Consider the following 24,166-nt stretch of genomic DNA (forward strand, 5'->3'; position numbering starts at 1 on the left):
AAGATAACCTGTATGATTCTTTAATAGCCCAAAGTCATCAGTTCTAGAACCAACATTGGATAATACTGGATTGTAACCAATCCAAAAGTAATAAGGGTTGCCTATTTACATATCATAGTTAAGATGTATGTTTTATTGAATGCCATCAAAGACGCTAATACATGACTTCTAAATCTTTCATAAGAATAAATGTACTGACAGAATCACACATTTTTGTGTCTTTTGGCACATTTGTGTGTGTGTGCATGCACACATATAGATCAAGAGAGAGAGAGAGACCCCAGAATGTGGAAACATTATATGAATATGTAAGGATATGAGCCTTTGGAATGAAACAATTGAAAGCATTTTGGAGATCCATAAATCCATACCCTATTGTACCTTATCCTAAATGCATGCACCTGATATCACTACATATTGGTTGGGATCCTATTGTGTATTTCTGCAGGCATAGTGTCAGCAGTGTAACTTTCAGGAGTGAATCACTGCCAGTTAAAAAGGCAGAATAGGCACTTCCTGTCACACACCAAAACACCCAATTAGTATGCAATAGGAAATCCTATGCCAATTTATGGCAATTTACCACTCGGAGTTATGATACTGGCCATAGATATCTGCAGGGTGCACTGCAGAGGAGAGGGAAGATGCTTGCTGTCCTGGAATCCTAAACTTGGCATTTGTTCAAATGTACACAGGTAAAAAACTACGGGCAGGTCAAAAACCCATAAGTTTCACTAACAAATCTCTCCTGAATTATTTCTGTGGATGCCCTTGCTGCTGGCATAACATCAGGGTCTGTAACTAACAGGACCCTGTCCATTGTCACTCTTTCAAGCCCTGCTGGCTCCCCATGTCCTCTGTTGTCTCCCTTAGTTTGATATTTTAAATGTAAGTTCTCTAAGGCAGTCACCTATCTTCTATATAAAAGAGCATGTCTTTTATGATAATATATAAGTAATAAATAATAATAAAAAGTACACACACACACATACACAAAATGTTCAAGAGACCTAAATACCTTATATTACTGCAAGAGATTCACAGGCCTGGATTTTTAAAAGTCCAATGGCAATGGAGCACATACATCTAAGGACAGTCTGCATGCAGAAGAAGCTAATTAACATCAAACACTAATTAGTCCCTCAGTATTTAGCAATGAAGCATCAGCAGCTGTCTGAGATGCCATATGCTAATTAGCATTAGTAACTTCAGAAATAATTGTCTCCATTGCTCTGTGTCACACTCCTCCTTCTAATTGTACTTTGGAGAGCATTGGCTATAAATGGTATCAACTAGCATTGCAATGCATTGCTTGTGGTTTAATGAGCAATTTAACGGCAGACTTAAATGTAATGGACAAAGACGTCTACCAGATTGTAAGGCTGTATATTTTAGAATAATAGGATCTGGAAATTCAGCAGCATGTCATTCCAAAGGGTCGTCTTTTGCTATGAAATAAAAGTGGTTCTTCCTCATTTGAGGAAGGTACGAATACAAGCTACAGAACTGAGTCATAGTGAGAAAATAAATGCCAATTTTGTTTGCTCTTGTCATGATAGAGGATCCATCTGTGTGATGGATGTCATAAATATGTAAAAAGTCTTAATGTATGTTAAAAAATATATAGCATGCATACGTGTAAAAACTGGAAAGGATTCACACCAAAGAAAGGTCGCTTGTGATATCAGTGATGATGCTACCAGTGACTCAAACATATCAGTCAATCAGGTGGATTGTTGTTGTTTTTAATGCAAACCGACCTTCCTTTACTCTCCTTCTCCTTCTCCCTCCCGCCCCCATTCAGATGCTTGAATTCCAACAGGCCTTGAGCGAGATAGGTTTCCAGGACAATGGGAAGTGAGAAATGAGAAGCAGGGAGTAGAATCAGGACTGGAGTACATTTGTCATGTTGGGGATTATGATTCCCTTTGGCAATGCTGAGTTCCTAAAATGACTTATTTCATTTCCTTATTTTTTATACTATTTTGGTAATTTTTACATTATGATCAGAGAACTGTGTGTGTGACTTTTATGTCTTGCATTTACTTGCTGAATGTCCTACACTGTTTCTTTTTAGATGCAATAAAGTTTGTTTCATTCTTAGAAATAATGAAGCCTCCTAACGCCTGTTCCTTGGGTCACAAACCAGAGAGTTCCTCGTCGCCGTCGTTTAGTCGTTTAGTCGTGTCCGACTCTTTGTGACCCCATGGACCAGAGCACGCCAGGCCCTCCTATCCTCCACTGACTCCCGGAGTTGTGTCAATTTCATGTTGGTTGCTTCGCAGACACTGTCCAGCCATCTCATCCTCGGTCGTCCCCTTCTCCTCTTGCCGTGACACTTTCCTAACATTAAGCTTTTTTCCGAGGAGTCTTTTCTTCTCATGAGATGGCCAAAGTACAGTGGTGCCTCGCACAACGAGCGCCTCGTAGAGCGATGAATTTGCTCTACGAGGACGCTTTTGCGATCGCTAATGCGATCGCACAGCGATGGCCCCAATGGGCGAAAATCGCAGCGCGAAGGTCGGTAAGCGGTTCGCTCACCAACCTTCGCTTTGCGACCCGCCGATCAGCTGTTCCGTGGCTTCAAAATGGCCGCCGGAACAGCCGAAAGGGCCAGGTGCAGTGTTTTCGTGCCCTTGGTAAGCAAGGGGAGGGCGCGAAAATGCTGCCGGAACAGCCGAAATGGCTGCGCGCAGCGTTTTCGCGCTCTCCCCTTGCTTACCAAGGGCGCGAAAACGCTGCGCCCAGCCCTTTCGGCTGTTCCGGCGGCCATTTTGAAGCCGCAGAACAGCTGATCGCAGCCATTTTCGTGCCCTCGTTCAGCGAGGGGAGGGTGTGAAAATGGCTGCCGGACCCCGGAAGCATCGCTGAACGGTGAGTTTTCAGCCGATTTGGAATGCATTAAACGATGTTTAATGCGTTCCAATGGGCTTTTCTGCCCCGCTCAGCGATGTTTCACACAGCGAGGGTTAATCCGAGACGGATTAACCTCGCTGTGCGAGGCACCACTGTACTGGAGCCTCAGCTTCAGGACCTGTCCTTCCAGTGAGCACTCAGGGTTGATTTCCTTTAGAATTGATAGGTTTGTTCTCCTTGCAGTCCAGGGGATTCTCAAGAGCCTCCTCCAGCGCCACAATTCAAAGGCATCAGTTCTTCAGCGGTCTGCTTTCTTTATGGTCCAGCTCTCACTTCCATACATCATGACAGGAAAAACCATAGCTTTGACTATTTGGATTTTTGTTGGCAAGTTGATGTCTCTGCTTTTTAAGATGCTGTTCAAGATTTGTCATCACTTTCCTCCCAAGAAGCAGGCATCTTTTAATTTCGTGGCTGCTGTCTCCATCTGCAGTGATCATGGAGCCCAGGAGAATAAAATCTGTCACTGCCTCCATATCTTCCCCTTCTATTTGCCAGGAGGTGATGGGACCAGTGGCCATGATCTTAGTTTTTTTGATGTTGAGTTTCAGACCGTTTTTTGCACTCTCCTCTTTCACCCTCATTACAAGGTTCTTTAATTCCTCCTCACTTTCTGCCATCACAGTGGTATCATCTGCATATTGGAGGTTGTTGATATTTCTTCCGGCAATCTTAATTCTGGCTTGGGATTCCTCCAGTCCAGCCTTCCGCATGATGTATTCTGCATATAAGTTAAATAAGCTGGGGGACAATATACAGCCTTGTCATACTCCTTTCCCAATTTTGAACCAATCAGTTGTTCCATATCCAGTTCTAACTGTTGCTTCCTGTCCCACATATAGGTTTCTCAGGAGATAGATAAGGTGTTCAGGCACTCCCATTTCTTTAAGGACTTGCCATAGTTTTCTGTGGTCCACACAGTCAAAGGCTTTTGCGTAGTCAAAGAAGCAGAAGTAGATATTTTTCTGGAACTCTCTGGCTTTCTCCATAATCCAGCGCAAGTTAGCAATTTGGTCTCTAGTTCCTCTGCCTCTTCAGAATCCAGCTTGTATTTCTGGGAGTTCTCGGTCCACATACTGCTGAAGCCTGCCTTGCAGGATTTTGAGCATAACCTTGCTAGCATGTGAAATGAGTGCAATTGTACAGTAGTTGGAGCATTCTTTGGCACTGCCTTTCTTTGGGATTGGGATGTAGACTGATCTTTTCCAGTCCTCTGGCCACTGTTGGGTTTTCCAAACTTGCTGACAAACTTGGGTTTCCAAAGTTGATGGAATGCCATCACCTCCACTGGCCTTGTTGTTAGCCAGGCTTTCTAAGGCCCACTTGACTTCACTCTCCAGAGAGTTCCTCAGTTAAAGGAAAAGCAAGCTTAGACTGTTTCGGGCTTCCCTATGTGTACTACACTTGCCAGAGAAGGAGAAAGATCCTCAACAGAATCCTCTCATCTGTGGGAAAAGGAGGGGCTCCATGATGAATGAGAAGGAGTGGTGGCAGCTACTGAATATAGGGGGTTTTATACCAAGCAAGCTTCTCCTTTGGCTTTTCTTTGTAACTGGGTGAAAATGGAAGCTTATAGTTCTGACCAATGAATGTGTGTTACCTACTGAAAGACTTAGCCAATTTCATGTCTGGCCAAGTCTTTCAGTCGGTAACACAGGTCTGAGAGATCTACTTCTTTACTGGAATGTTCATATCCACTGAGCATCTGCATTGATCAGTGCCCACAGATTGTCCACACATCTACTCCTGATTACTCCAACTATCAAGCCCACCTGATAGGAGATGAAGATGGCAGTGGCAGCCAGGAGGCCATGGCAGTGGCGTGGATCCCAAGGTGGTGACAGCGGCAGGATGAGGACACACACATACCACCACAGAAGTTGTGGATTTGGTGTAAAGTCCACATGACTTTGAAAATGATACCTCCATTGCTTTATTCCAGCAGTGGGACAGGACCTGAGTTGAACTTCATAGCACTTGTGGAGGTATGGCTGACACTTTCTCAAGGTTATTCCAGGCTTCTGAAATTCCACCCTGCTCAGAAAAACAAGGAGAAAAGATTGTGTGCTAGGTGAACACACACAATCATACTGTTGGGATTCTTCACTTGTTTTGCTCTTCAGATCTATACTCTTCAAATTCACAATACATGATGCAAACCAATCTGCTGGACTAATTTGGGAGTGGGAATGTTATTTTAGCTGACTTGTTTTTCAGTCAGTAGTGGTGGGAAGCATAGGAACCAGGCAAATTGAAAAGAAGTTGCCTCCTCCAAATAGTGAGCCACAAAAGGATTTCAGATAACTGTCCATGTTCAGGTGAGGCTAGAGCTTGAGTTTATCATGTTTAATCATTGTAAGAGGTGGCCAATGTTCTTTATTTATTATTTCTTCTTTTTCAGCCTTAGAAAAGCCCAGGTCTACCTGCTTTTCCAAGAGAACCTATAGCCTAGCAGTTTAGTATAGACAGAACCTCTTGGGATGCTTATTGCAAAGAATTTTATCTTTCTCTTTGTGGATTTCAAGATCATTTAATTATAATGTACATTATGATGTACATAACACAGAACGAACACAAAATTATGATGTACATAACATAGAACAAAAATGTGATGGACCTTTTGAGGATGACAGGTTTGTGCACTCCACATGTAGAAAAATCTAGATGTACTAATACATTTATTGGGTGACTGGGTTAATATGTTTCATATATTTGGGGGTTTTCTTCATATTAACTCATCTATCCATCCATCCACCCTTTTGTCCAGCGTTGGTTGGAAACATAGAAGTATAACTGACATACAGTAGCCACCTGTGTTTACTACCAGTTTGATATTTGAGTTGTCTAGAACTGATTCTCCAGCCTGTGGTGTTTTGAGTCTGGAGAGGTACTACTAACAGATAGGCAGCTTTTCCATATTTTGGACATAATGATTTTAAATGTCAAACATCTCTAATCCTTCAGATAAGAGCTTCCTTACTGGAAAATAAGATATTCTTTATTCAGATCTCAAGGCATGTTCTTCCAGTTCTTAAACTTTCAACTGTGAATTAACAAGATGATTTATATGCTTCTACTGTAGTTTATCCTTAACAAAACTCCAATGCAATTGTTGTTGGCAGTAGGAAGGGTTGTTTTGAGTTTCCACAATAGGTCCTGGAGCTTTCTGATAAAGCTTTTAGCTGTAAGCATTTTATCTTCACTCCTTATCAAGGTTTCACAATAGGAGTTAATATATATTTTTGAAGCAAGATTAAATGCAGAATATACCTCACATTTTATATTGAAGAGATTTCTTTTTTTTTCTAAACAGCCTACTTCATTGTGCCTTCTTTCCAAAGTCATGATGATACATTTGTCTCAGCTTTAAAATAGTAATGCATTTCTTTGGGTTTTGAATATATTAAAACAAACTATGAAAACACAATGTACAGCAGCAATATCTACATCTGAACATTCCTTTTAGGCATCATCAGATTTCCAAGATTCTATTTTCCAAAGCTTTTCATTTGTTGAAATGTTTGCCACGATATCTAAGAACATGATGCTTAATGTGGAGCTTCTGCAAAAGAAACACCCCACCAAGTGCTACCTCTGCATAGAGTTTAAGTTTCAGGCACCAGAACAGGATGTTTTTGTCTGCCAGAGTCACATTTTGTCACAAAATCCACACAAAACTAGTCTAGCAAAGTAGACATTCTACGGCATTGACACTTGAAAACTTTAAACAACAAGTTTCACACACTTGCCATGTACTGGGCACCAATACAGTGAACAGCTGAGACCAAAAAAGCAAACAAAAAAACCAAAGCTGTATTAACACATTTACTTGGGGCAGTAAATGACCTTGATAGGATGGAGCACTGGGCCGAAAGCAACAGAACAAAATTAAACAGGGATAAGTGCAAAGTGCTGCACCTTGGAGAAAGGAACCAATTGCACAGTTACAAGATGGGGGATACCTGGCTCAGCAAAACTATGAGCAAGAAGGATCTTGGAATTGTCTTAGATCACAAACTAAATATGAGCCAACAGTGTGGTGTGGCTACAAAAAAGGCAAATGCTATTTTAGGCTGCATTAATAGAAGTATAGTTTCCAAATCCCACAAGGTGCTAGTCCCCCTCTATTCAGCACTGGTTAGGCCTCACCTTGAGTATTGTGTCCAGTTCTGGACACCACACTTCAAGAAGGATGCTAACAAATTGGAACAAGTTCAGAGGAGGGTGACAAGAATGATCAGGGGGCTGGAAACCAAGCCTTATGAGGAAAGGCTAAAAGAATTGGGCATGTTTAGTCTTGAGAAAAGAAGACTGAGGGGTAATATGATAGCACTTTTCAAATATTTGAAAGGCTGTCATACAGAGGAGGGGTAAGATCTGTTCTCTATCATCCCAGAGTGTAGGATGCACAACAATAGGCTCAAGTTAAAGGAAGCCAGATTTTGGTTGAATATCAGGAAAAAGCAGTACAAGAGTGCAACCAGTTACCTTGGGAGTTGGTGAGCGCTCCAACACTGGAGGCATTCAAGAAAAACATAGATAATCACTTGGCAGATATGTTTTGATTGTACAGTATTCTTGCACTGAGCAGGGGGTTTGACTTCATGGCCTTGTAGACCCCTTCCAACTTCACTTTTCTATGATTCTACCCAAAAATGTAATGAAATATCCCATGACACGTTTAGGTCAACTGTGATGCCAAGAAGCCATATGTAGGCCAACTGTACTTCAGGACCCACACAAAATAATCTACATCTTAAATCTTGGGCAGATGCATATTGGGAGAGGCAGTCTCCCAACTTTCTAGGTGCTGAGCATGTGCCCAGTTGTTCATTAGTGATGAGTGCAGAGATTTCAGAAGAGGCATGAAATGTACACCTCTGTCTCCCTTTATAAATTCCCCAAAGAAGCATCTGCATCTGCTGCAGCCTCCAGGACATTTTCACAAGTGCTACAGAAGCATGTTGCAATACTCCAGTCAGGAAATCATCAGATTGTAGAATACTATGCCCAGGTTTTCTTGGTCCTGGAATGGCTAGTGGACCAGTGTCAACTGGCTATTCTTGTTCCTCACCAATGGCATTACCTTGCTCTCCAATTGTGATCATGTTGAATAGAAGAAAGCCATGAAAACTATAAACCTAATTCCTGACTTCTGTCCATTGCAGTCTGTGGCGGAATGCCCAAGTCACATTCAAAAAGTATTGAATATAGGTGGGTCTGTATAAAGAACCCAATGAAACAAAGAAGACTACACTCCTCAGCCAAGCACATTGCCACTGAGAAGCATATTGCAGACATCAGGCTAAATATTGGGGCTTTGAGTTAAAGGCAAGGGGCAAAAGTGCACTGAACTGTCATACCGAGAAGATTTATCAAAAATTTCTCTGGAATTCCAGCATTCTGAAATTGATTAGAAGAGAAATTCAGTGGTATTCTCAAATGATATTTGAATTTTGAAAGGTACAGTATGTAAGCAGCTTAGTAGGACAATTGCCCATGATTGCTTTTTCAACCCTATAGATTCTGTTTAGCCATATGTAATGTCCTGGTCCCTGCATATCAAATTGAACAATGCAGAAAACATGGCATTAGATACTGATAATGATTCCATAGAGGCTATGCCTGAGCAATCAGTCTTGCAGATGAAGCCCATGTCTGCCTCCACTGACCAAGCACAGAACAAAGCAAGATACTAGATGTGAGAAACATGCACAATGACAATCACATATATTTCAGCATTTAAAGAATTTTCACTTGTAATGATGTGCTTTATGTTGTAGTTTGAGCCTCAGTAGATGATAAATGCAATATCCTATTGGTTTTTCCTCAGAAATAAAAGTAGTTCCTTCTGTTTCCCCCATATGGCCTATAAGCACTGATTCCTTATGGGCTGGCCTCTTAAGGAGGCAATGCACAACTTCTTATGATTCCTCTGGGAGACAGATGGTCCTTCATACATATTGGCTCATTGTCAGCACAATACAGTGTTATTCAAGGCAATTTACCATGGACTTTAATAGGAGCAGAATACAGAATGAAGTGAATTCACAGAAGTAAAAAAAAAAAAAAAGAGGAATGAATGGAGAAAATTCATTCATCCCTATCTCAGAGATGTTTCTAGGCAACTGTGCTAGGAATATTTTCAGAAACAACACATTCTTGTTATATATCCGAAATGACTAACACAAATATATGTAAGCAGGCACAGTAGTAATTAGGCGTATGTTTTCAGAAAGAAATGTTGAACCAAGGTGAAACAGGGATATCTGAACACTACTAAAGCAGACACAGGGCAATCCAAGATGCCCTCAGTCTTACCTAGGCACATTAAGGTAAAGGTAAAGGTTCCCCTTGACAATTTTTGTCCAGTCGTGTTCGACTCTAGGGGGCGGCGCTCATCCCCATTTCCAAGTCATAGAGCCAGCGTTTGTCTGAAGACAATCTTCCATGGTCACATGGCCAGTGCGACTTAGACATGGAACGCTGTTACCTTCCCACCAAGGTGGGCCCTATTTATCTACTCGCATTTGCATGCTTTCGAACCGCTAGGTTGGCAGGAGCTGGGACAAGCAACAGGGGCTCACTCCGCCATGTGGATTTGATCTTATGACTGCTGGTCTTCTGACCCTGCAGCACAGGATTCTGCGGTTTAGCCCGCAGCGCCACCACGTCCCTAGGCACATTAGGTTGCCCCTATTAATCACTGAAGTTTGTCGTCATGTTTTGGAGGTTGAAAATGCTAACCTTTGAGTGAAAATACTTGGCGCCAGTTTGCTGTGGCAAAAGAAGGAGGCACCAAAGCAGAAAAAGATTGAAAGGAGTTTGACAAATGGGTCTCCATGAAAGCCAAAACTTCTCCAACACCTCTCCTGGAGAAGGGCTCACCTTACTGAGCCTTTTTAGTTTGGGTAGCAGTCAGACTTGACTCACAGGCTCTCCTCCCCTCCCCCACTCCTTCCATCTGTTATGTGTCTTGGCATGGTGAGGGTGAGATATCATTTACGTGACCAGCTGGATTCTAGAAATATTTTTTTTAGATGGCTATACTGAATTTTCATCACACTTCTGATTTAGTTTTACGGGAATTTGCATAGGGATGTGAACCTCTTCTCTCTGAGAAGAGAGAACCAAAAATCCACTTCTCTTTCTGAGATTTCTTTCCTCAGATCCTCAGAAATCTCTCCGGACCCTCATGGGACTTCTGGGCTGTCACATAAAACACATACCAAATTTCGTAACTTATAGAAGTTCACCTTTTTTTCCTTAGCTGCACAACTGGATTCCTAGACAAAACCCTTTCATCCTATCTTCATCATAATTGTTTGCTTTGGATATCAGCTGTCTTTGGGGAATTTTTTTTCTTATTGAAATGACCAGAGATTCCACTCAATCTGCTTTGTAAACTGCATTTCTTTTACTCTAGGTTCATTAACACACATCAGGAATAGAGATGGGCAAACCTGCCAGAGTAGTGGTTCATGCTGGTTCATTTTCTGGCCAAACTGATGTCTATTGCATCCCAGCCCCACCTCTTCCAGCAGAAGCTCACTCAGAGGCAGTGCCCAGAGGAGGTAGAGGCAGTGCCCTGGCTTCCCTGCCCCAAGGGGATGCCCAACAGAGGAGGTAAGGCTAGGAAGTGCCAAACACCTGTTCAAGCAAAAAAAAAAAATGAACTAGCACAAATTGTCAGTTGTGAATTGGACATTTGTGCCCATCTCTAATAGGGAAGATACTTTCAGCAAGCATTCTATATGTTGGATTTGCACATACGCACAAACATCATTTTTATTTTTATTTATTTCTATTTTTTGCCGAGAAGGAGACAGAGAACACTACCATTTGATAATTCTCCATCTCAGCAGTGACTCCGTTACTTGCCATCACATGAGAAGTTTTGGCCTGAACACACTTGTCTACTGTTTTCTCCCTGGTACCAGTCCTTCCCTTGGGTGCCTGTGTATGTCCCAGACTAAGTGAATGCCAAAAAATGCAGTGCTCTGATTTTGAGCTAGCCAGTCAGTTGGCACAGGCCAACCAACTGCCTGGCAACTACAAAAGGACATCTTCTACATCCCAAGCTGACACATCTTGAGAGAGTTTTTTGCAGGAGGGTATGGAAGGAGCTTCACCACATTCATGAAGTTGATGGCACTGTGTAGCAGCCCCCTGTCCTACATCATAGCCCTTTCTCTCCCACAGTTTTAGATTTTTCCCCTCCCAACTGGAAACATACAAATATATATAAATACAGTCAGAAAACTGAAATGGTTCATTTTCAGTCACCTGCAAATCATCACAGGGTTGGTCCTGATTTGTATGGGAAATATCTGGATTGAAAGTTGACCAATCCCCATCAAACTGGGTTTAGCTTCCAAGTAAAAACCTTAATAAAACAATAAAAGATCAAGCTTTTGACAGGAAATCACTTCCTGCCACCTTCAGAATACAAACAGCATACTAACTACAATTGCTTATATGAGAGAAGCAATGTGGTGTACCATTAGGAAGGGCAGACTTATGATTTGTGGCGTTCTTTTATTGATCTTTTTAGGACAGAAGTAAGTTGATTAAGCAATTAGTCCTCACTGAATGTTTTGTGGTGTAATCCCATTGAGTGTATATTACTGTATGCAATTGTAGTTAGTATGTCGTTTGTACTGTATCCTGAAGATGACAGGACATGATTTCCTGTTGAAAGCTTGATCTTCTATTGTTTTATTAAAGTTTTTACTTGGAAACTAAACTTGTTAAGCTTTTTGGATCAATTCAGTCTGTTTGACTGTGATTGGTCAACTTTTAAATATTTGGACGTAAATTGGATTGATGGTATTCACACACCCTGATAGTAATCTCTGTGATACAACTAATGAAACATCATGCAAACTGATAGAAAGTCTAACTTGTGAATGAAGAACATTTAACACTCTAAACTGATTGTCTTATATTTTAATATTCTGATAACTCCTTGAAAAAGTCCATCTGTTGTTACTGGTTAATTTGGAACAAAAAAGAGATGGTCACATAGCTAATGCAATCTATAATGAAGAAAATAAACTGGAAGGGGAGAGTGTTAACAAAATAAACACAAAACATGTTAATATTCTGGACTATGGTGATTATTTCAATCACTCTCCTGGGAAAGTTATAATTTATGCTGTTAATTAAAAACATCTTCTTTTGCTGCCACCAGGAGTCCCAGGAGGAATCAAATGATATTGTACTAAGTGAATGCTGTACTTGGGTTACTTAGCTTGCATACCCTGTATCTATAATGACCTTCTATTTCCTACAAAATTGGACCAGCCTTACAGTTCACCATCAGATCAGTCTATAGGACATTGCACAGCTCAGTTCACATGGATTAGGTACTGCTCACACATAAATATACTCTAGTAACACAGCTGCTCTATCCACTAATGTTGTAGACCATGCATCAGAAAAACTCAGTATATTGACCAGAATGCTATTGTGGAAAACTACAGCGGCAAGGGCAATCACAGCAGTAGTTTTCACCTTTACCAGCTGTCTGCCCAGGTGCACAAATGTGTGTGCAACCCATTGTGCCACCTAACTACTATGTTTCCCCAAAAGTAAGACCTAACCTGAAAAATAAGCCCTAGTGTAATTTTTCACAATGCTCGTAATATAAGCCCTACCCCTAAAATAAGCCCTAGTTAAGTGAAACCCTGCCCTCCACCATTGTGCAGCAACCAGAAGAAGGTGACATGACTGCATTTGAATAAATGTAGATTGTTGTACATGAAAAAAAAAATAAAGCATCCCCTGAAAATAAGCCCTAATGTGTTTTTTGGAGCAAAAATTAATATAAGACCCTGTCTTATTTGGGGGGAAACAGGGTATGTCCAAGAATTCAAAGGGCAGCCAGCAACATTGTGTACACCACCTGAATGATTCCCGCCATAAACTCTGCAATGCCAGCAGGTTTCTGGCCAGACTGCTTGTATTTCTGAAATAGCAGCTATCCATACTTTTTATCTGAATAGTTGCATTTCCATAATAAACAATATGTCCGTTGGCTCAGTTATGGTCATAACACACAAAAGTAGTGATCTATGGCAAACAAATTCATTTGCACCGCCAATACCCTAATGCAGGACATAGTGCCAGAGGCTCTAAACCTATTCCTTGAGGTAAAACTACAATTTTTCATGTATTTAATAACTCATTTCCTGGACTTGTGAGAATCCAGGCTTATACTCTTATGGATAAGAAAATATCTATTTTCAGAGTATCTTTAGGTCACCTGCAGGTCAACTTAGGGTGGGACAATCTTGATTTGTATGGCAAATATTTGGATGCAAATTGGATAGGATGGTATACACACACACCTGGAGTAAGCTAGTATGGCCAGCATTAATTATGTACAAATTCCTTTTTATTTATATATTGTTCTTGTATATTTTTTTCCTTTGTGTGTTGTAAGCCGCCTAGAGTGGTCAATATGACCAGATAGGTGGGGTATAAATGGAATAAATAAATAAATAAATAAATAAATAAATAAATAAATAAATAAATAAATAAATAAATAAATAAATAAATAAATAAATAAATATGGGCAAAGCCAGTCCACTGATTTTCATTTATTTTTCTTTATCACATGCTTCTGCTCAAAATGAGGCATGATGGCAGTTCAAAGGGGATGTGCCTTTGTTTACCCTACTCTTCTCCCATAAGGAGAGGTATTCTCTCTGAAAGTCTGCAGTGAGCTAGGTGCTCTCCTGCGTCATCCACTATCCTCCTCGTCTTAACTCAAAACAGGTTTTAGAGTTTCTTACAAATATTAGACCTGAGGTAGCCCCTGCCAGGAAATTTAGGACATGATCCTTAAATAGGACTATACTGACTCTGGCCTAATGTTGTGCTGGTACAGCAGCTATTTATCTGGGCTAAGAGGAGTTTGGATCTGCATAACTTAGCTCCTCTCTCATTCCTTCTACTCCTTTTTCAGTTCTTCAGCTGATTTCAGCAGGCACAACAACTTATTATTTGTTTGTTTGTTTGTTTGTTTGTTTGTTTGTGTGTGTGTGTGTGTGTGTGTGTGTGTGTGTGTGTGTGTGTGTGTGTGTGTGTGTGTGTGTTTTACTGGATTTCTACCCCCCCCATCTAGACCAAATGTTTATTTAAAATATTTTACCCTAAAAGGGTTCAAGGCCACTTACATAATTACATAATTAAAAACACAATATTAAAAACTAAAAACTGTACATTATTCAAATATTTAAAAATAATTAATAACATTAAAATGTTAAGCAAAAGCATTATTAAAAACAGATTTAGAAGTGATAAAATATAAAACATCCTATTTATTGTTTCTTAAACGGGCAGTCACTAAAAGAATGCCTGCATGATGAGAAAGATCTTTGTCTGCTTATGGGAGGATAGCAAAGATGGAGCCAGCTTGGCTTCCTATGGGAGGGAGTTCCAGAGTCTGAGAGCAGTGACAAAGAAGGCCCTCTCCAGTGTCCCCATCAAGCACACCTGTGAAGGTGGTGGGGCCAAGAGCAAGGCCTCTCCTGGTGATCTTAAAACTCCAGCAGTCTCATAACAGCAAATGGAGTCCTTGAGATAGCTCGGACCCATGCCATTTAGGGCTTTATAGTAGAGATGGGGGGGTTCATATTTGTCTCCCAGTGGAGACGAATATGAGGCCTGCCATCACAGGTGGCCAGCCTGATTAACATCCCTCCCCACCACCACCAGGTATCCACTTACAGCTTGCAGCATGGCACACACTGCTGTTGTTCTCTCAGCACCAATTGTGGAAGTAGCCTGGCTGGGGCTTCCCCATCTCCCTCCACTGCTGGGCAATCAGAAGCTGTGTGGAAAGGCTTGACATCCTGCCCCCTTGCTGGATTGGCCAGCGGCACAGGGATACGGGGAAGCCCCAGCCAGGCTAGTTCCACAACTGGTGTGGAGAGAAGATTAATGGCAGTGTATGCCACACTGTAAGCTGGAAGTAGACACCCAGTGAGGGGGTGGCCAGCTGTGATGGCGGGCTTCATATTCGTCTCCCATGTGAGACAAATATGAATTCCCCCATCTCTACTTTATAGCTTTAAACCAGCACTTTGAGTTGTGCCCAGAAACAGATCAGCAGCCGGTGGAACTGTTGAAAGAGGGGGATTATGTGCTCCCTCTGTTGTTGTTTTGGCAGACCAGAGATAATCTGACACATGGCTATTTGTGTCGTACAAGAGGCTTGATTCCTTTCTAAAGCTTTGTGTATCTTTGAATTTCACTGACATGGAAATTTGGCTTGTTCTATAGTGAAAGTTGTCCTCATTTTCTATCCAAACATACAAAATGTTTGGATAGAAACATTTGCAGCTTATTCCTCAGCAACTAATTATTGTTTTTGATTCACAAAATCTGTTGATTTTGTGAATTTTATTCTAGAGAAAAGTAAAATTCATATTTTTGTTGGTTTTTATTCGGCGTACCAAATAAGAAACTGTTTGGGAATGGCTTGGGTCTGTTGTTGGTGCTGCTTTGCTTGAAACATTTACACTTAATTACGTAGCTTGAGAAATGATACATAGCTGTTCAGCTGGGAGGATAGAAAAATTACAGGATGCATTTCTATGACTGGAAAAAGCAGGAAACTGGACAACAGAAGCCACATTTTTTCTTTCGGTCTGGCGATCAATCAACCTTCGAATCTTCAGGTCTATAATTCAAGGCTTTTAAATGAAGATGCTGCTTCAATGGCCACTGAACCCGTATTACTGTTTGGTAAGCACATGCTCCTCCAGCAAAGGCCTAGTTAATAGATCAGTAGGGCATGTACATTAGCAGGGGCAGCTGGAGCAGCAGGATCCCATTTGAGTGATGCTGATGGAACTGTAAATAAAAGCCCTTCAAACAGAGAAATGTAAAAATTTCAATGAATGGCTACACTATGGTCGTAATCTTCCACAGTCATTTGTGGCTGGGGCTTATCTAAAGTCCTGGTCACCATGAATTGTGTGCATAAGCTGGACTGCTAAATTCAACCAAGACAAGCCTTTCCATATTAAAAGAAGGTGAATAAATATATAGAAGGAATCGATTCTTTCCCCACTTCTGTCCACAAGTTTATCACAGTGAACTTACAAGGTTGTAAGGAGAATGACAGTTCCCTAGTTGCAACATGTATTGGAGAAGTTTTTCAGAAGTAACAAATCCAGTGTGCCAGCTCTTCAATAAAGTATGAAGTAATTGTAATCATTTATTTAACTACATGATTCTACAAGACTGATTCAAAATAAAGATCTCATTAAAAAGTGACAGCCTGGTTCACAACGTATTCAGTGCTATAGGGGGGAAATATGTTCAAACATACAGTATGTCTGTTCTGCTCCTGATCTACAAGTATTTGTCTAACATCAAGGCAACAATATATATCTAAAGTGCGAGTTGTATTTTGCTAGCCAGAATCTTGCTACAAAGGAGTATATGCACAGAGGAAACTGTGTGTATTGTAATGGAGAGTGGGATGCATCCTAAACTAATGAATCCTACTGATTTTATTTTATTTATTATTTATGCACTCAAGGCACTTCCATACCACCTTTCTGCCAGCAGTGGGACTAAAGGCAGCTTTGTTGTTCTTATGTGCCCATCAAGTCACCTCTAACTTATGGTGACCTCCAAAATATTCTTTCCTCAACAGCCTTGGATCAGCTCCTGCAAACTCAATGTTGTGGCTTCCTTAATAGTACACAAAATCTTCACTATCTGGATTTTTTCCCCCATTCTTTTGTCATATTGATTTGTTTTCTAATAAATATCTCCCCCTCTCCATATGTTACATTCAAAAATCTAAATGCTGATTTAAAAGTCATTTCCTCTTACATCCCAACAACGGGCTTTTTATTTTTGTTCAAAAAGGGCTGGGAGGCTGGGAGTGTCTAACAAAATGCACCAAATGATGAAGCCGCTGCAGAGCCACGCTTTGGCAGCGCGGCTTGCATTTGCCTTCTTCCCCGGATGAGGCGAGACCTCACAGTCTCACATGAGTAACTGGAGGGAGAGGGGGAACGGTAGGTTATTCCTTTGATGGCAAGGTCAAGGAAGGAGTTTGGCTATTCAGCTCTCTATACAACTACATATACAACATTCACACCAGTGGTGGATTCTCCTTCTCAGTTTTTAAGAGTCTCATTCTCAGCATGATAACTCTCAGGAATGGATCACATGCTTATAATAGGGAGTGCAAAACGATGTAGATGCACCAAGTGAAGGATTATGAATTCCAGTTGTTACTGCTGGGATGAAGGGACATATATCCTGTCAAAAATATGTATTTATCTAATTATTTTAAAAGCTTTAAGTTGTGCTTTATAACAGAGCCTGCCGAAGACAAGATAAGTGCATGACAGGTGTATTATGGCCATTATGTAGCATATTGTAGGAAGTATGACAGGCCATAACTCTTGCAGATCTCCTGTTGCATATTAATGCAGCATTTGGCAGAAGGAGCTGATGAAGTTAAATATTTTGATGCAAGGACTCTGGCCTCTGCAAGAGAGAAGGAAAGCACAATTTCATGATGTTCACTCTTCCTCCCTCATACAAAACAATAACAATGTTAGATTATGGCCCTGTTTGTTTCCCCTGGCAGAGCTTCAAAGCTTGAATGAAGTGCTTTAAAAATGAAAAATCAGCATACCAAAATGATTGTGGATGTTAAAAATTCGGGAACATTCTGATAAGGCTGTTGCACTATTTGAAAATAAATGAAAATTGAACCTAATTTCCAAATGCTGGGAACACTTTAAACTTTTTTTCAAGCTCTCAGTCTTGAGCTCTGCTCTGTATATTTTGGAAGACAGTGGGATTTCTTCCTTAATTCAGATATTCATATCACAGCTTTCTGTCATAAAATAAAATTCTTAAGTAGGAATGAAAAAGACAGGAATTGAGATTCTCAGAATAAGGACCCATTAAACATGTATTTTGGCCATTCATACAGTAGCAAAGCTGTGGTGCACTTAGGAGATATAAAACATGAACAATGCCATACATACATTTTAAAGATGTGAATGACTAAAATATGTACAGCTAAACAATATGCACAGACATGCTCTAGTCAGTGGGGGAGGGGAAAGATGTACAAAAGTGCTTGTACACAGCTAGTGTAGTGGACCAATTAGGCCACTGGACTAGGATTCAGGAGGCCTGGGTTCAACTCCTTGCCCCTCGGTCATGATACTCACTGTATGACCTTGGGCCAATCACACTCTCAGCTCGACTTATTTCACAGGGTTATTGTGAGGATCAAAGGCCAAGTGAGAAAGATAAGAACTACTGCCTTGAGGTCTTTGAAGGAAAGGTAGGATATAAAAATAACTAATGAAATGAGTCACTCAATAAATACATTAAGAAAAATGCATACTATATACAAATATGTCTGAATTTCCATCTAGCCAAATAAAAGAAAGCTTCTTAACCTGATATGGTTAGGATGAGGATATAGATGGTGTTGGAGAGTATGCAAGCAACAGTACCAGAACAACGTTAATTTGTGGATGCAGCCCTTTGAGACTTGGAGTGACTACCTGACCATGCTTCCCCCTTTATAAAAGAATCATGCCACACTTCTTCATAAGAAAATAAGAAATCCAGGAAAGGTGATGGTAGTCCTCGCTCTAGCTAACTAAGCCTGCGACTACGCAGTCCAATACTGTGGAATTTGCTCTGGTTATAAAACAGAACATTTTAAATTTTTTAAATTTTTTTTATTTTATTTGTTTTATACTCCACCCATCTAGACCAAAGGTCTACTCTGGGCAGCATTACAAATTTAAAAACAGTAAAACCAATAAAACCAATAAACATGCAATAAATCCAAGATATTAAAATGTGAATTTAAGATACAGCAGGAGGGAAAGCCTGCCCAAATAACCAAATCTTAAGTTTACTTCTGAAAACAACCAGAGAGGGAGCCAGGTGGCTCTCCACAGGCAAGTTGTTCCAGAGGCGAGGGGCCACTGCTGAGAAGACCCGGTTCCTCATTCTTTCCTTCCAGACCTCCCTCGGCATTAGGCCCCTCAGCCGCCCGGCCTGGCTGGAATGAGTGACTCTGGCAGAACTGGGTGAGAGAAGGCGCTCTGCCAGATATCGAGGTCCTAAACCGTTTAGGGCTTTATATGTAATTGTAAGAACTTTGAAATCAACACAGAAACGAATGGGCAACCAATGCAAGGTGGCCAGCGTGGGGAAAATATGTTGGTACCTTTTTATCCAAGTTTAGAAGTCTGGCCACTGCATTTTGTACCATCTGAAGTTTCCGCATCAGTTTCAACAGCAGCCCCACATAGAGCACATTACAGTAGTCTAATATTGAGACTACGAGCGCATGGACCAAAGTGGTGAGCCCCCTCATATCAAGATAGGGACACAGCTAGGCAATCTGCTGAAGATGGAAATGTGCGGAACGGACCACTGACGACACCTGAGTCTCCATGGTGAGCACCGGGTCCAGATGTACACCCAAGCTGCGAACCTCACTCTTGGTGGTAAGAGTCACACTCCCCAAAAGAGAGGGAGTTTCCCAGACCACTGATGTCTGGGACACCCACCCAAAGGACTTCCGTCTTGCCCGGATTCAGCTTTAGTCCATTCACCTGCATCCATTGCTGAACAGCTGCCGGCAGTGCTCTAGGAACAAGATGGCATCCACTGTTGTTGGAGAAAAGGAAATGTAGAGCTGAGTATCATCAGCATACTAATGACATGAAGCCCCGCATCCCCTGATGACCCTTCCCAGCGGCCTCATATAGATGTTAAATAGCATTGGAGAGGTAATGGAGCCCTGCAGAACCCCACAATTGAGGCTCCACGTGGCCGAGAAACTCTCTCCAATCTGCACTCTCTGGGGATGGTCCTCCAAGAAGGAACCGAGCCAGGCAAAACCTGGCCACTGATTCCCAACTCAGAGAGCCTCCCGAGGAGAATACTGTGGTCAATGGTATCAAAGGCGACTGAGATATCGAGAAGGACCAGAAAAGACATTTTGCCCCTATTGGCCTCCCTCAGCAGGTCATCAAACAGGGCGACCTATGCTGTTTCCATGCCGTGGTGTGGCCTGAAGCCCGACTGGAATGGATCTAGGGCACTGATTTCATCCAGAAGAGCCTGCAGCTGATCGGCATAATGCAAAGACCAATTCAAACCAGTTTTTGGCTGCCAACTTGGGATTTTTTTCTTTCTGCCATTGGGGACTTCTACTTTTTTTGAGCTGGAACAATTCAAACTGACTTTTCCACATGAGATCAGTTATTTTATTCTGCATAAATATGGGAGGGGGAGTGTCTGTATGTGGTGTTGTGATGACATAAACAGTTGGGGCGTTGTGTTTAGGAACCACAGGAGCATCCTCCTCCCCTGGACTGTCCCCATCTGTCCCTGGAGTGTCCCCATTTTTTTTAACAAATGAGGCTTACACTGATTCATTGACTTAATACATTAGATTTGTGCTAGACCATCTCCACATGGGAAAAAAAAATACAAAGTGAATCATAAAAGGATCATTATGTCTCTCCTGAATGCAACTCTTCAGTTGAGGTTGCAGTCCTTCCATTTAATAGAAAACCCATTATTCCCAAGGAAATACTGTAGTGATTAATTTACAAAAATGGTAAAACAGTGCTGCGGGACAAAGGAGAGAAAAGAGCCCAGCTTGCCCTAGCTACTGATTGATGGACTGATTGGACTTGCCTGTAGTGTTCTTCTTCCAGGAGCAGCTGACATATTGCCAACATGCTCCAGCTGCCTTGCCAGTCAGTACCTTCCCCGGCAGAAGCTCTCCATCTGGTTGCAAATACACTATGGTTCCACACCACTGGTAAGCAGACAGGGCTCCTATTCAGGTGGGTGGGTGCCTTGATTTTTTTTTGTCCCTTCAGCAATCCACACCTAACCCTTCCTCATAATAATACTTATAATAATAATTAAGGGGAAAAACACACATCTCCCTGGTCTCCACCCCAACCCAAGCTGCCTTATAGAAAGAAATAATCTGGAAAAAAACTGAATTTCCATCTAGTGCCAAAAGAGGGTGAATGATATGAGGTGGGGGATACACAATTAGATAAATTACTTGAACTCCATCTCCACAATATGAGACCCTGCTTTGACTATACAGCAGAAGCAAAGTAGGAGTCTGCCACATATCAGGCTTAACCGAGACACATAGCAGGCTTCTCCCTTAGCAATACCTTTCATAAACACCTACCCTCCTTGATCCCCTACATTACAACTACCTTCAGCCCTAAGGCACAACAACATTCACTTCAGAACTGGTTTGCAGAAATGGGAGCTATGGGCTGATGTGAGGAGCCAGTGTGGATATTGGCTCTGAATCAATCTATGAGCTGTGTGTGACCACTCAAGCAAATGGAAGTGGAAGACAGACTGCAGATCAAACTGCTATCATAGCCCAAGTTGGAGATATCAGGAACCACGGCTGCTCCTGTCATCTCTAGAAAGCAAAGGCAGGATGTCTCCTTCATGGAGGGACAAGAAAGAGGTAGGAGAAGGAGGGAAGTGGCATAAGGAATCTAAGAATAGGAATCTAAGGTTGAATGAGGGAGCAGGTAAAAGACAGCCTGAGAAACTTGGGGAGTTTCTCTTTCTCTCTACTTTTCCTGGAGGCATCCAGCCACTTCCAACAGCTGGGAGTGAAGGATGGGATGAGGGAAAATGCAACTCAATGGATATGGAGAATTTTTCACTACCCATTTATTTATTAAAATTTCATACCACTCATCTAGTGGCCAGGCACTACTCTAGCAAGTTTGCAAAAAAAAAAAAAAAAAGCATAAAACATAAAACCCCACCCTCTTACCCATCCAGAGTTAATCTAAAACAACCTTGAAAAGAAATCCCTATGGTGACAATGGTCACAACATGAAATTCAGGTGAAACATAAATATACAATAAAACAATTATAAGGGGAGATCTTGAAAAGCTTCTCTGAAGAGCTGTTATTAGCTTTTGGAAAGCTGATGTGGCATAATGGATAGAGTGATAAATTAGGTTTCAGGAGATCTGGGTTGAAACCACTACTTAAATATATCACTTACCTTGAAAGCCTTATTAGGGTGTAGCGAAATGCCAACAGGTGATGTCATTCCTGCCTGTCCATCACAGAAGCTCAAGGGGGAGGAGCCAAGGATAGGGCAGGAGGGGCGGAGTTAGAGAGACAGTTGGAACAGAGTTAGGGTTTAGAAGAGAAAAGGAGAGAGTTAGTGAATTGAGCTGAAAGTGTTAGGAGAGGGAATTGAGAAGGTTAAAATATATTGAACAAGCAGGAATGAAATAATAAGCACCATAAGAGAGATATTGATGGAAAATATATAGCAGTTTGGAATAAAAGTGATTGCCTACATGATCCAATCCATGTTGATACAGTTCATATGTGATTTACCTTTATGATTTACTTCACAACAAAAGAATATTTGTTAATTAAACCTCTGATTCCTAAGTTCAATAAACCTGAGTTCTGTCAGCACACATGTATAACATAATTGGTATTAGGGGAATACCTGGTGGCAGCTAGAAGAGAAAAAGGGTGTGAGCCTTTGTGAGGGCCAAATAAAACAGGGGCCACAAGGTCGATCACCACATAGGGTAACTCTAAGTCAGTTGTGTCATGATGGCACATAACGTCAACTAATCCCCAAGCTGACTAACCAGTATATAGCCCAGAATATCAGTTTAAATAACATGGTATGAGCTATGGCAGTATTTATAAACCATCGATGTGAATTGCTTTTGAGGTAGTAGCAAATACAAACTGAATGCTTTCAGAAGCAATGCTGTATAACTGAGCATGGTGTACGGGCAGATCCATTTTGCCCTCCAAGTGTTTCTGTTGACTCTTGACCTAGTAAACAAGACAGATGCTGAGAACAGAGCAAAGTGAGGTCAACAGACAGTATAGCAAATAATGCCCGGAGGAGCCATTACAGGAGCACAGAACATGTACAGGTAAGTTCACCAAAGTTGCAGTGACAGGCAGCTTGCCTCTTGGGTGTCAGTGATGGATACTAATCAGACTACAGTCCTGTTGAATTTATATGCCAAATCTTATCACTATCTTAGAATATATGCTTGGTTGCTATGCTAATCCTCAGATTTAGTTACATCATACATTTTCCTCCGTAAAATTGTGACATTTTAATCCCAGCTCCTGTATTCTAGTACTCTTCACACATGTCATAAGCAGATATCTGCTGTACAGAAGGCAGCAATGATTTCTATTAAGATACAGCTACATCTAGACACTATACCCACTGTTTCCTTGATTTTCAGAAAGACAGTGTAGTTAGTATAACAGCAAAATATCACCCTGGAAATCAAGAAGTGAAAATGTAACCACTGAGACTAATTTATCATACCAGAACTCTATTGACTTCTTTGCAACCTTTGCAAAAAAACACAAAACATTTAGACCACCCAATTACATTGGGCATGAGTTCTGTCAAGCTTCTTGCATCTGTACATTAACTGTATAATTAAATCCAAAATACATTGAACCAAAGGTCTTGTAGAGATATATAAGAGGATAAATATTGGTCTGACATGTACAACATATTGATTCATTTTCCAAAATTATGTTGAATCAGGAAGTTTCAGCAGGTGAAAATGTGGAGACTTCCAGTTCCAGTTTAAGACCTCTAAATTGGAGATGGACTGACTCCCTAAATGAAGTCACAGGCTTGAGTTTACAAGAGCTGAGCAAGGCAGTTGACGACAGCCCATTTTGTAGATTGCTCATTCATAGGGTAGCCATAAATTGGAGGTGATTTGACAGCACATAACACAACATCCACCTCTGACCCAGCTTCCTAAGACACAGAATGTAATAATCGGGGGGAGGGGGGGAGCCTAACTAAAATTAACTTTGAAAAATCTGTATTCTATGGTGTTACTAGGTATTCTTGGCTTTTTTTGTATAATGTAGAATTTCAGATGTCAACTCCATGATTAAATTACATCAGAGATATAAACAATTCCACGAATAAACAATCTCACAATTAATAACTACAATGAGATTTTTTAAAAAAAACATGTGTTGTCAAGTCAATTCTGACTTTTCAGGGTTTTCCAGGTAGAGAATACATAGATATGGTTTCTCATTCCCTTTTTCTGGGAGCACCCTGGGACTATGCAACTTGCCCAAGGCCACACTGGCTGGTTTTACTCAAAGGACTACCAGTGGAGAATCAAACTCCCAACC

Source organism: Pogona vitticeps, chromosome 4, assembly GCF_051106095.1.
Source record: "Pogona vitticeps strain Pit_001003342236 chromosome 4, PviZW2.1, whole genome shotgun sequence".
Classification (NCBI taxonomy): Eukaryota; Metazoa; Chordata; class Lepidosauria; order Squamata; family Agamidae; genus Pogona; species Pogona vitticeps.